This window comes from Nelumbo nucifera, chromosome 4 (assembly GCF_055504915.1).
Source record: "Nelumbo nucifera cultivar China Antique chromosome 4, China Antique-T2T, whole genome shotgun sequence".
Taxonomy (NCBI): Eukaryota; Viridiplantae; Streptophyta; class Magnoliopsida; order Proteales; family Nelumbonaceae; genus Nelumbo; species Nelumbo nucifera.
In genome coordinates, this window is record NC_142652.1 from 83,949,926 (window position 1) to 83,963,149 (window position 13,224).

Genomic DNA, 13,224 nt, shown 5'->3' on the forward strand with positions numbered 1-13,224 from the left:
CGTCTTACCATTTGAAGGCTTTTCACCCACCTAACCCGCGAGGGCACCACTATATAAGGACTCCGACCCCCAAAACCAAGGGGAGGAGAAAAAAGAGTATGGTAACCCCCGCTCTCTAGCACTTTCATTTCTCTCCAAGCCCTCTGTAATCAGAATGCTAACTTAGGCATCGGAGAGTCCCCGCCGGGAAAATACCCCCGGGTCCTCTGATTCAGTTCCCGCAGGTCCCTCAGCTCCTGCCGTCTACAAAGGAGAGAAAATCACTTCACGCAGGGGGGTAGTCGGGTAGCGCTGCACCAGGGAGGTCCACCATCCTCTGAGTTGCAGACTGCCTAAGAGCAAGTCAAGTGACGAGTTCGCCATCAGGGAGCACTACCAGGTAGTTCGCCATCAGGCAGTTCGCCACCAGGGAGCACTGCCGGGCAGTTCGCCACCAGGCAGTTCGCCATCAGGCAGTTCGTCACCAGGCAGTTCGCCATCAGGCAGTTCGTCACCAGGCAGTTCGTCACCAGGAAGTTCGCCACCAGGGAGCACTACCGGGCAGTTCGCCACCAGGGAGCACTGCCGGGCAGTTCGCCACCAGGCAGTTCGCCACCAGGGAGCACTGCCGGGTAGTTCGCCACCAGGGAGCACTGCCGGGCAGTTCGCCACCAGGCAGTTCGCCATCAGGCAGTTCGTCACCAGGCAGTTCGCCATCAGGCAGCGCCACCAGGCAGTTCGCCATCAGGCAGTTCACCACCGGGCAGTTCGCCACCGGGCAGTTCGCCACTAGGCAGTTCACCACCAGGCAGTTCGCCACCGGGCAGTTCGCCACCAGGCAGTTCGCCACTAGGCAGTTCGCCACCAGGGAGCATCACCAGGCAGTTCGCCACCATGCAGTTCTCCCCCGGGAAGTTCGCCACCAAGTAGCTCATCACCAAGGCACGTCACCACCAGGTCAAACACGAGGTACTTAGCCAAAAAATTTTACACATCCCAAAAAATGGTACGTGACCAAAAACGGTAACATCAGGGTCGTAACATGTGGTCGAATTCCAATCAAACCATCACATGAACTTTTGATAAAGTGTAACATGTGGTCGAATTGAGGACCGCCACACATCCCAAGCTCAAATAACATAGAGAACAAACAACACTGTCATTGCGGAGGCAGACATTAGTGCACACCACAAACATTGAACGAAGGAGGGATACATAACAAACACCAAACGAAGTCAGCTACATCAAGTTCACCCCATGTCTCTAAACTCCTCAACCCCCTAGCTTGTGTAGCGCATTTTGGTTTCCATAAAATCCTCATCCGGACTCTTGCATGAGACGTACGAAAACATGTTGAACATCGATCAAGGGTGATCCCGTTACATAATGTTTGTCTCTCGAGCGAGGAGCACGATGGTGTTCACCCCCAATGAGTTTTGAAGGGTGTTTTGCCCAAGATATTTTTTTTCTACACTCAAGCCCTCTTACTATTTGGCTCTCTTGCTCTCTAGCTTTCTAACTTGGCTACAATAAGTTCGTCTCAACCAATTAAGCCTAATTAATCATCATCATAACTCATGTACTAACATTTGCATCAAATTGCTCCTCCCTAGGAAACCACTTTCAAACCCATAAAAGAGGTCACTAGGTGGTATTCATCGTCGAATTATTGATTGGTCAAATCTCTTATAGAACCATGTTTCTCTTGTATAAGATTTTCCCTTTTCTTAAAACACTAACATTACATGTTTCTCTCAACAAAGAACAGTAGTAACTCGTGCAAAGTGAGGGTAAACAAGTGGTTTACCCTTAACGCCTTAGAATGAGTGTTTGATCATCAAATATTGTGCCTTACAAATGTGATTTTTATCATTGATGCTTCCAATCAATAAAGTCTTGAAAAGGTATTTCAATAATTGTATTTTTACCATTAATTCCTTAAAGGTTCTGTTTGGTTTGTCTGATGAGATAGGAAAACATGGGATATATTTTGGTTTTCGTTCCATGCTTCTTGGTTTGTGAGACGTAATGAGATGGGATGAGGAAAATGTGGGATTATATATCCCAACTCTCGAGATGTAGAACTCAATCATTTTAGTGGGAAACAAATGGGATGGAGAAATAAACTTGTTTTTTTTTTAAAAAAAAAAATCCTTATAGTATTTCTAAGAGTTAATATTAGACCCATAACCCACTAAAAAGTTATTAATTATTTAATAGCATATTAGTAAAAATGTCAATTAATTAAAAGTAATTAATAATTAATGAAAAAATACAAAATGAAAAAAAATACGATTAACTACTTAATAAATAATTAATTAATTAATAAAAAAGTTAAATAATTAATGATTAACTAAGTATACACGGACTAGTAAGTGCATGTGCTATGAGTGTGTGTGTGTATGCAATAAAGAAATTGTCTTATTTTCTATTAAGATTTGGTTAAATGCAATGGACTATGTACAAACTAATTGTTTTTCTCATAACAACAATTTCCATGCTATTCTATGAGAAGTTTCATTAAACTCTCTATTTACATACTCAAAACACATATCTTCCAATTCTTTAATTATAGAAATTAAACTATCCATATACACACGCTCAACCCAGTTGCTTCTCCACTCATGTAAAATCTTTTGAATTAAACTAAGTGCATTGGTAAAAAAGGGCCACTCTATTATACCTCCACCTTTTTAATGGATGTTGTTCTCCCCACCCATCAAATTAAGGTTATATTTAACAATATTCTCACTTGTTCTTATTCTTTTATTAGAAATTTTTGTGATAGAATAAGAATTTTATTTATTGTTCCTCGAGAGCAACAAAGGCGTTGGCTAATTGTTTATGGAGAATGGATTTTTGTTTTACAAAAATAGAAATAATGTTTGGATAACGAAACTATTCATGAAACAAGATCTAATTCAACACTTCAATCATGATTCTCACATCGAAGTTACTTACTTCATGAGACAATATCTCTGCAGTAGTAAGAGATGTTTCACCAAATTGGCATATAGTAGCTTAAGTTCGTGAAGATAACAACAAAAGAGTAGATGCGTTTATGAAGAAAAAACATAGCATGGAAAAAGCTTTAGGACCAAAAAAATAGAGCATACAAAGTTAGAAAAGAAAACCTTACCTGTCTATGAGATTACGACCGGAAAATGGTCGTTGAAGACGATAAACTGGTCATTCGCTATCGATCCTTGACGCACAATGGTTTTGCAGCGGGAGCATCGGGAAAAAATGATGAAGATTGCTCGGGGATTAAGGCTTGGATGGGTGGAGAGTTTATATCGTCAATGTGAAATGACAATGTTGCTCGTTCTCTCACGTGGGAAGGGCGGATACCATGGTTTTTGAACTGTGATTGACACGGACAATCGGACTGTTCGGCCTGGAAATCATCTAGGAAACTGGTTCCGTTTTACTCCAAACCCGGTCCCTGAGGGCAAACTGTCAACCCGTCAACTTATTCAATGGGTTTTTGTCGTTTTTATTTTTTGTATTTTTTAATTTTTGTTGTCATAACAAGCCATCCATTCGAACTGGACGGTCATATTGTTAACCCGAATATCGATGGCCAGAATGGTTCCGTTTCCGTGTTATTTTTTAAAACCATGGCGAATATGTGTTCATAAATAAAATGGGACGATGTGAGAACTACGTGTGTCCTTGAGAACGTGTTCTCCAAGAATGCCTATTTGCCACTCTCGAATAAAACGTTTTTGGGTGTTGTTCTCACTTGGGAATGACTTGTTTCTCATGTTTTTTATTTTTTATTTTATGCCAAACATGTTTCTATTCCACGAGAGTACCGGGAATGAGAGAAACACTTATGCAGAACGTTGCTAAACAAGTCCTAACTTTGCCTTCCATGCAAGGTTTTTAAAACCAAATCGAACAACTAACCGTTCAGGGGTCCGATTATTAGGTCGAACGGTCCGATTGTTCGAACCGAACCGACAACCTGTTCTAACAAAAATTAAAAAAGTTCAAAAAACATTGGACGGTTCGACCACCCATGTTAGTGTTTTGCTGGCCAAAAGAAGGTTTGGGGGTAAAACAGAACCTGTCATATGACCATTCCCAATTTTTTCCAGTCAGATTTTGAAAACATTGCTTATTCAACCCCCTTATACTATATTTGATATATTTTTTTTAAATGTATATATATATCAAAGTATTTGTCACTACGCCACAAAGGCTTTATTCCCATCACCATAACAACATCTTTTTGATAATTGGATGCAGATTTCTACTAAAATGCATTTCTGATTTAGAGTAATCTATTTTTCTGTCCTGCTTTTTCCACAAATTATTGTATAACCTCTTCAAGGGTGTGAAGTTGTTTATTTATCCGCTATATAAAAAAATTATACAATTATCCACAAAGAATAAGTAAAGACTTAAACACTATTCATTGCTATTAAGAAGCCTTCTTTAGAGCCCTTATTTCCTCCTTCCTATATAAGAGTTGTCAATGCTTACTCAAATTTGTATTTAACTTTTATGACTTGCACCAAAACTAACGCAAGGATCCACTTTTCTTTTGGCTGCGTTTGGTTGGAGTGTAAATCTGAACCGTTGCAAATTTGCACTTCGGTTCAAATTTGCATCCGTTTGGTAAGCGTTCAAAAAATGCATCGATTTTTTATTCAAAAATGTATATACACCCTAGTTTGCATCGAAAATGAGAGAGAATTCTGTTTTCAAAAAATCGAAGTAAAATTTGTTATATTTCTTGGTCAAAGTAAATGGAACATAGTTTTGCATCCATTCTCAAGTAAAAGAGAGAAACCCTCGAAGAGAGAGAAAGAGAACAGTTCTGAGCCTCGACAAAGATAATGATCTCTACTTTCAATTTCTGAAAATGAGAGATGCAACTCTATTCTTCAATCTATTGATCCCTTAGAGATCTTACTTCGGTCTATTCGGTTTCTATAACGATCTCTACTTTTGATTTTTTTTTTTTTTTTTTTATTTCATTGAGGTCATTTCCCTCGTCGAAATAGAGATCTGACCTTACAATGAATGTTTTCTATTCCAGTTAGTGGATCAAATAGACTATATCGCTTTGACCGAAGCATGGAAGTTTTCAGAAGTTAAGCACTTATTACTGTCTTCGAGATGTGAATAGCGAAACCACTGAACCTTACTTTCGCTCCAACGTAGCTATCACCAAAACAACCGATTTCAAGTAAGCATACTCTCTGCCTCCACTCCTTTTTGTTTCTGCAAAATCTCTTTAGACCGTAGATTCTATCTTTATCTTTGGGTTCAACTTATCAGAGATAATTTTAGATTTTTTCTCTTCATCTCAGCCACACAATCAAGATGTTTATTTCTTGCCAATTTAATTAAATATCTTAAATGTACAATTCTTTTTTTGTAGATTAATAATCAATCCTTTTTTTGTAGGGATTTATAATTCTTGTCATTCTTCAGTTTCTCAAGTACAACCTGCATTCCGAGGTTCATGTTTATTGGGTTTACTTATAGATTTAAGTTTTCACTCGGTAGGGTTAGGGTCTATTGTCTCTTTAGTTTATTTAGGGTTTGATATGCTAATTGAACTAGGGTATTGGAGATTTGATTGTCTAGATGTGATTATGATTTTTTTATGCTTTGGTTTGGGATGTGATTATAAAATTGAGTTTCATATCACTGAATATTTATTTGGACCAAAATAAGAATATCGTCCCTTTTCACTTGGATTATTAGGTTCTACATAATCATGCTACATTTTAACAAATACAACAGAAGAATAAAATGCAATTGTATTTCGAGGTTTGTTAAATTAGAGTATATTTTCCTTATGTTGATGCACTTTATATTTACTATTTGTCTCATGTTTTCTGAGCCATTTGTTGGATCCAACAAAGAACAAAACCATTCCCATAATTGACAGCCCAGCATAGAGGGAGGTGCTTTTAATTGACAACTCTATTTTTAACCCATAATTTAGTAGTAAACATATGAATTTACCATTGGGTTTGGTCCTGTAATGCAGGCCCAGGCCCTCTGTAATTGGGTTAATTGGCTTCAGTTCTATTGGATCTTCATGACCCATTAATAGCCCCATCTAGTTTGCCAAATTTACTTTATACAAATTGGACCAACTTGATAATAAAAAACAAAAAAAAAATAGTTTGAAGCTTTGAACTATACTCCTTTTACCAAAACAAAGGAAATTTCCCGTTTGATGTCTGAATGAACCCAACCATGATGTCAGTTGGGGTCCATCCCTGGTTTCTAGTTGAGTCAAGCAATTTAAATGCAACATTTGAGTTCAGTATGTGTAAAGGTTTTGAATTTGAAAGGGATTTCTTTTGATTTACGTAATCAATTTTATTACTATTTTACACTGATTTGGGTGTTGCATTACTGCTCAGTTCCACTAGAACTGTCAGCTCCGTGTCAATCAAGAGTTCTAATGTAAGAACTATATGTGTCATGTATGAAGTTTCTGGTGATGCAGTTGTATTAAATGATTTGCAAGTCTTTCTCAAGGATACATGGGAATGTCTTACAGGCAGTGGTAAACATGTAGGAGGGGTATCAGTGATCTACAAACTTCAAAGACCAACAAATAAAATATTATACTTGGATAATGTTGATTTGTCTAGTGACTAACCAAACTTTTTTGGATGGTTACTGATATCCTTAAACATACAAAATGGAGTTGCAGGATATATGCCAATCGGATATGAAAGTTTATAGTTTATTAAGGTACCTGATTGCGCTTCTAGCAACAATCTAGTTGAAGATTGTAACAAAAGAAAAATATATGCCTAAAAAGATGACAAGAAAGAAAAGGAAGCTAGAGAATGTGATAAGAATTGCTTGGAAAAGAACTGGTTTTCTTTTGTGCTGGCAACAGAGATCAGCAGTTTTGGTGATCGGTCAATGGTCCCCATGAGAAAACCTGATGTTCTTGCTCTGGAGATTGTTGATATGCGAGAGAAGAGAGGGACAACCTGGAGATTGTCACTATTTTTTTTTTTTGTTCCTTATGTGACAGGATGCCTAGGCAGCTAATTCTATGCCTTTTGGAAGCTCCATAGTTCCTATTCAAAAAGAATAGTTGTCGTTGGCGTGAAGAGGAGAGAGAAAGTGGCTTACTTGGTAGAAGAGACCGTTGTATTTGCATTGATGGTGGGAGTAGCTGGTTGTTTTTATGTTGTTATTTTTTACCAAGATGCCCGTTATATGCTCGAGCAGCTTGTTATTTTTTATATTTGTTTAATGGTGGGAGTAGACGGAACATCATTTGGTAGCAAGAAACAGTTGTATTTGCATTGATGGAAATGACAAACATCCACAAAAAAATTGTATTCTTATTTGCATCTTTCAAAACAAATGAGCTGAGTGCAAAGTGGGTGTGTAAATCTTGAACCACTTTGCACGCACATGAACTAAACACTTTTGTTTTGCACTCTACAAATTTGTGTTCGTGCTCCAACCAAACAGAGCCTTTGGTTTATTTGCACCAATTATGAGGGTAAAATTTTGCATCTTAGGCTCAATTTGGACATAGTACAAACACAAATAGTAGAGTGCAAAACCTTGTATTTTGTATGCATTTGCACTGTACATATTTGTATTTGTATTTCTTCCAAACAGAGCCTTAGGTTCCAATTGGAATGAGTGAAAAATACAAATATGTAAAGTACAAATACAAGGTTTAGAAATACCATTTACAAGGGTTTTCGCTTCACATAATTGTATTTGTACTCTTCCAAAACTAAGCTCTAATAATTAATGCAAAATTTGCATTTCCTTCATCCTACCTAAATTTTCTTAGATACAGCGGGGACCATATCATCTTGTTATCTACCTCACTCCCATAATACTAACATTCTATCTACCACCATTCTCTTTCATATGTTGTGGGGATTACATCATTTTACTCCACATTTTACTTGTTGTGAACAACCAACAAAAAGTCAAATATGAAACAAAAGTAAACTAGAATTTAGGGTCCATTTTGGAAGAGTACAATTACAACACAAATCCTAGGATTTAAATTTTTTTTTTTTTTTTTTTTTTTACATCAGCCAACTTTGAGTGCAATAATTTGGATGCAAACTTTTTTCTCATTGTGAATGCAAATATGTATTGGAATCCATGTTTGCTGTCATTTTAAATACACAAATGATTGTTATCAAATGCTTGCAAAATTAGCAATGCTTATTGGTTTATGCAGGGTTTGGGTGTGTGATTCTCTTTTGATTGGGATTTCAAATATAAACAACATTTCTATGCTGCAGCTTATAGATGGCAATGTTCATTTAATTCTACAAGAAAACATATTCCTTATGGATTTTTTATCGTATGAGGTGGGAAGAAGGCATTCAACTTTGAAAATGATTCTACACATATGTGGGGACGCTTGGGAGAACCATTGGCTATATTGATTTGGGCGTGGAAACTCTTTTATTTGGGAGCTTATCCCATGCATGTGAAGCCTCTAATTTCCATTGCATGCCATGGTTGGGATGAGTTTGAATCTCCTGCACTCGAAATGGTGTGGGCATTGATGCACTTCCAATAAGAAATAAACACATCGCAGGTATCTTGTTTACAAAACTAGCGCTAAAATTCCCGTTAAACTATAATATTTTTAATTTTTAAATCAATTGAAAGGTGCTATCCACCATTGCAGGAGACCTTCTTGGGTAGGATAGAACTACAAGAGGTTTTCCTGAAGTATTCTCAGACATGGAGGACGAGGGTTGGGATGAAATCTCCCAATGTTTGAAGGACTAGGAACAATTCCAAAAATTACCTCCCCATTCTTCTTTTCATTTTGCAATGTCTAGCATTAAAGTTGAGGCCTACTTGGTAGGATGGGAAATGATGGTGCTTAAATAGATTCCATACATAAGATGATGATTGCATCATTCTCCCTCCAAGCAAATACAAAGGACTGCATACCTTTTTTACATGATTATCTATCAACACCAAGGGAATGTAAAATCCGGATTGAGTCCTTCATTATCATGGTTTGGTGTTTATATAGAGGACCCAACATCTTAGCAACAACTGTTCGATTCTTAGCTATCACTTGTAGAGCAGATTCCGAAACATTTGAAATCTTACAATCACATTATTTTCTTCATTTGTATTTCTTATACTACTAGTAGATGGAGAATTTGGCCATTCTCCTCCTTGATTACAGTTGTAGCAACTTTGTTCTCGTTGTTTTTGTACTAGTGGGTTCCCATCGGCATCAATGGATATGGCAAGAGAAGTTGGACCATCTGATACTTCTATTCAAAAGAAGAAGGCCCATGATTCGTTATCGAATCCCTTTGAATATTAGAAGAAGATTGAATCCCCATCTATATTTCAAAGGGTTTGTTGTGAAGATTTAAGGAACTAAACAAGTGGATTGTCTACCCTTGGATTAAGCTCGTCTTATGCAATTGTTAATGGTGGATACCACAAGTCCGCATTCTGTGCACTCATGCGGCACTAGACGAGTGCATCCTCCAATGATTGACGACCACGTCATCCCTTGAAAAAAAAAGGTAACGTTAACAGGTAGACAATGTTAAATGGCATTCGTGGTTGAACCTGGTAGAAAACGACAAAAACCTAATTTCAAACCCTCTAATATCGAACTCTATCTCTCATTTCTCCTCCAATCTGTCTCTCATTCATCCTCCACCGAACCCTTCTACCCCATTGAATCTCCTCCAACGATGAGCACACCACACCGGCAACTGTTCATTAGACATCGTCCATCGGTGACGAGACTAGAAAATGACAAAAACCTAATTTCAAACCCTCTGATATTGAACTCTGTCTCTCATTTATCCTCCACTCTGTCTCTCATTCATCCTCCACCAAACCCTTCTACCCCACTGAACCTCCTCCAACGATGAGCACACCACACTGGACATCGTCCATCGGCGGCGAGACTAGAAAACGACAAAAACCTAACTTCAAACCCTCTGATATTGAACTCTGTCTCTCATTCATCCTCCATCGAACCCTTCTACCCCACCGAACCTCCTCCAACGATGAGCACACCACACCGACCACTGTTCATTAGCCATCATCCATTGGCGACGAGACTCCGACGCTAGTACGTTGTCTGGATTCCTCCTCCTCCTCCTCCTCACCATCATCATCATCTTCTTCTTCTTCTTCTTCTTCTTCTTCTTCTTCTTCTTCCTTTTCTTCTTCTTACAAGGAGCTTCTTATGTCAACAACAACCACCTACTTGGACAACCACCTACTTGGAAAAGGAACTAAGCTTATTCTTAACTTGAAGACCAGATCAACCTAAATAAAAAGTAACTTTGTTGGTAACCCAATATAAATCAAACGAAACCTACAGGGTATAGGAGTCCTACTGTAGATTTACGCACAAAACCATACTTTGCATGGGCCGGCCATATTGCTAACCACTGGAAGCAATTCATTGTCCCTCCCCATATTCTCAAACATTATCAGGAAGCGTCTGCCCTCCTTGGAGCTGAAATTCTATCTATCACACCATCTGAGGTGTGTGAGCATGAGAAGATTGATTTTGTACAGAAGAAGTCGAATGATACCTAGTTGATCAAATTGAAGAGGGAGCTCTACAATGAAGTTTTGGAGTTCCAAAGCAAGACAATTGGGACATAGACTCTCTCCCAGTTGATGGCTATGAGTTCAAAATGGGATTTGCGAAGTCCAAACATCCCAAAAATCACTGTCATATTAAACAATTTCAAGAGGAAAACTCTATGTTCACAGCTTGCTTCCCTGCTCTAGCAGACCCTTCCCTTCCACAGTGTCTAGGTCCTCCCATTTGGGAGTTCGAAGGAGCTCTTTCTGAAGAGGATCGTGGAGAGCTATAATGGTTTGAGGATCAGCTTCATCAGTTCAAGTTAAGATTTCAAGTATTATGGAAGGTTCCATATGACCCTTCAGACAAATGCCGATCTTGTCTACATCCTCGACGATGATATGATACCTGGTAAGAAGATCTACGGATGTTATCCCATGTGGCAGGGACAGATAAGTATAAAAATTCTATTATGGGAAGGATAGGGAGGATATTGCCTTTCATACAGGAGGACTATACGTTCCCAAGCTATAGAAAATTCCGTTCCAAGGAGGCCTGACTTTATTTGCCTACCCCCTGCCTATGATATCATAGTTGATATGATTGTGCAAGTGGATTTTCTCTCTGGCTCATGGTTTTTATCAACTGAGCTTGTTAAAACATTTTTTATAGAGACTTCATTTAACTTCATGACGGGAGAAGATATGCACTTCAAGTACTTAGTCATTTTGAATAAGCCTTCTTCATTTTATTCGATTCAATTTTCAATATAAAAGAGAAATTTTCAACAAATTATTGAAACCATATTTTAATGTTATAATAAATGAGGCTATGAGCAATATTCGATGAGTATTAATCGCTTAATGAATACTATAGCCTATTGGTTCATATTGGTTTGATTCTTATTGGTTCACCAACAAAGTTATTGCTTATTTAGGTTGATCAATTCTTCAAGTTAAGAATAAGCTTAGTTCCTTTTCCAAGTAGGTGGTTGCTGTTGACACAAGAATCCCCTTGTAAGAAGAATAAGAGGAGGAGGAGGAGGAGGAGGAAGCTAGACAAGCGTATCGGTGCCGGAGTCTTGCCGCCGATGGACAATGACCATTGAACAGTGGCCGGTGTGGTGTGCTCACCGTTGGAGGAGGTTTGGTGAGGTAGAAGGGTTTGATGGAGGAGGAATGAGAGACAAAGAGTGGAGGAGAAATGAGAGACAAAGTTCGATACCAGAGGATTTGGAATTAGTTTTTTTGCCGTTTTCTACCCGGTTCAACCATGAACGCATTTAACGTTGTCTACCCGTTAACATTACCCGGTTTTTCAAGGGACGACATGGTCGTCAGTCATTGGAGGGTGCACTCGTCCAGTGCATCCATGGGTGAACAGTGTGTAGACTCGGATATCATTATTAGGCTTTCATGGCGTTTTCGTTTAAAGCCTAAAAACACCAGACATGTTCATTTATGATTGGAAGTGCACCCTTGCCCACACCATTTTGAGTGCATGAGATCTAGACTCAGTTGGGATTGGTTGAAAAATCTTTTCATCGCCTCGAGTTAGGATAGGAGTGATGTTGAATGGTTTTGGTCTTGTTACACTCTAAGAGGAATTCACATCGGCTCATCACATAGGGCATCCTAGACGTGCCCCATAGCACATCTCCCATTCCTAATGCATGGTTGGGATGTGTGTTGGGACATGCTCTGTGGGGAGTTAGTACAGACTCCTCTAAAGAGGTATTTCCATTTGTATTTATGACCATCTTAGTGACCACTAAGAAATGGGCTTGGATCTCTTGGAAGCAAAATCTCTCCACATATGGCATCCAACCACACATTAGGAATATCTCCCATACATGTGTATGAAATTCATAGGAATATCTGAATATATTCCCAATTTGAAATAAGATGCCTTTTAGATATTTTGCTTATAGGTGATCATAGGATAACATTTATTTGTGGTGTGAACACCAAATAGGTGTAAACTTGCACTCTGATATAGCTTTGCTTGCATTTGGTGGTAATGTTAACACCATTTTTTTTTATGTAAATCTTTCTTCACTTATTTGTATGCTTCTCCCCAGAGGCAATACAATGGCCATTGCATCTACCTTATTATTGGAGTCATTGAATTGGAAGTGGAAGGAGAGACGAGCATTCACTCTCTTGGCCCTGATATGCTTTTGTGTTTTTGTTATCCCCTCTCATCCAACTTGGTTTCTATTATTCTTGACCATTCCAAGGAATTAGAAACGAAGAGAAAGCTTGGAGGGAGAGTGTGTGTGTTGGGGGATTTCTTCTCGAGGTCTTTGGATTTTGAATTATCGGGGATCAATAATCTAGGAGAGGGATGATCTTTATAGCTTGAATAGTTGATGATGCTGAAGTTGGATCAAGATCATTGGTAAAATCACGACCCTGGAGTGATCTTGTCTATGGACGGCTACATGCATGAAGGGCAATTTGGTTAAGCTGAGAAATGTATGTGGTTTATTTTGGAAGAAGTACAAATACAAATATGTACAATATAGATACATATAAAATAATACAAAATATAAGGTTTTATACTCTATATATTTGTATTTGTACTCCTTACCAACTAAAACTTTAGTCTGAGTTTGAAAGGAGTATAAATGCAAATATATAAAGTGCAAAACCTTGTATATATTTACACTGTACATATTT

The 13,224-nt window shown here is 38.3% G+C and overlaps 1 long non-coding RNA gene across 2 annotated transcripts; it reads left to right on the forward strand.

Moving 5' to 3' along the window:
- Positions 1 to 4,669: 4,669 nt before the first annotated feature.
- LOC104606099 (uncharacterized) lies at positions 4,670 to 9,155 on the forward strand. Of its 2 annotated transcripts, none has more exons than XR_016085290.1 (3): positions 4,670 to 5,179; positions 5,401 to 8,554; positions 8,648 to 9,155. It is a non-coding gene; the product is annotated as an uncharacterized LOC104606099 (long non-coding RNA). The 2 variants fall into 2 exon arrangements; XR_736729.2 differs by having other exon boundaries at positions 4,675 to 5,179; positions 6,671 to 8,554; positions 8,648 to 9,146.
- The last annotated feature ends 4,069 nt before the right edge of the window (positions 9,156 to 13,224 follow it).